The sequence below is a fragment of the Eulemur rufifrons genome, chromosome 28 (assembly GCF_041146395.1).
Source record: "Eulemur rufifrons isolate Redbay chromosome 28, OSU_ERuf_1, whole genome shotgun sequence".
Taxonomy (NCBI): Eukaryota; Metazoa; Chordata; class Mammalia; order Primates; family Lemuridae; genus Eulemur; species Eulemur rufifrons.
In genome coordinates, this window is record NC_091010.1 from 5,614,466 (window position 1) to 5,615,264 (window position 799).

General features: G+C 52.4%; 1 non-coding gene across 1 annotated transcript; it reads right to left on the minus strand.

Moving 5' to 3' along the window:
• Window positions 1-342: 342 nt before the first annotated feature.
• LOC138376755 (small nucleolar RNA U13) lies at window positions 343-447 on the minus strand. Its single transcript, XR_011231729.1, has one exon. It is a non-coding gene; the product is annotated as a small nucleolar RNA U13 (small nucleolar RNA).
• Between the last annotated feature and the right edge of the window lie 352 nt (window positions 448-799).

The window sequence follows — 799 nt, forward strand, 5'->3', positions numbered from 1 at the left end:
CGGCCCACGTCACTACCGACTGCGTAAATCTTCTCCCTGGTGCCCGAGCGCTGCCCTCCGTGACGCTCCCAACACCGCAGCGGGCACGTGCTGCCCAGCAGGGCAGGCGTCTTTCTGACCGTGAAGATGTTCCTCCAGCCAAGCCGGGCCTTGCCGTGGCCCCATCTTCTCACTCAGCAGGGTGACCTAACTGATCCCGAGCTGATTTGTTCCGGCTGTTGGAAGATTCGTGATCTCGTGATCACACACGTGGTCACCCTAATTACAGGGACGTATATGGTACTGTTTTCCCAAAACCAGGCCGTTTTCCTGGCAACCACTTCTTCCCCCCCCACCCCCCCACGTCAGAGGGGTAATGTGCCATAAGTTGTAACAAGGTTTCAGGAAGGCGCATCTGACGCATGCGCGTGAAAAACCAACCATCACGCTTAGGAACCACAAAAGGATCACCTGGTAACTTCTCATCCCCGTATCCACAAGGCTATAGTGGGAACACCCATGTTCTTATAGGATCATGTCCCCCAGCCACAGGGATGGATATTTCACACAAACTAAACCGGTCAGAATCCTTCCCCAAGATTCTTTTCTTTTTTTTTTTTTTTTTTTTTTTTTTTTTGAGCCAGAGTCTCACTCTGTTGCCCGGGCTAGAGTGAGTGCCGTGGCGTCAGCCTAGCTCACAGCAACCTCAAACTCCTGGGCTCAAGCGATCCTCCTGCATCAGCCTCCCAAGTAGCTGGGACTACAGGCATGCACCACCATGCCCGGCTAATTTTTTCTATATATATTTTTAGCTGTCCAT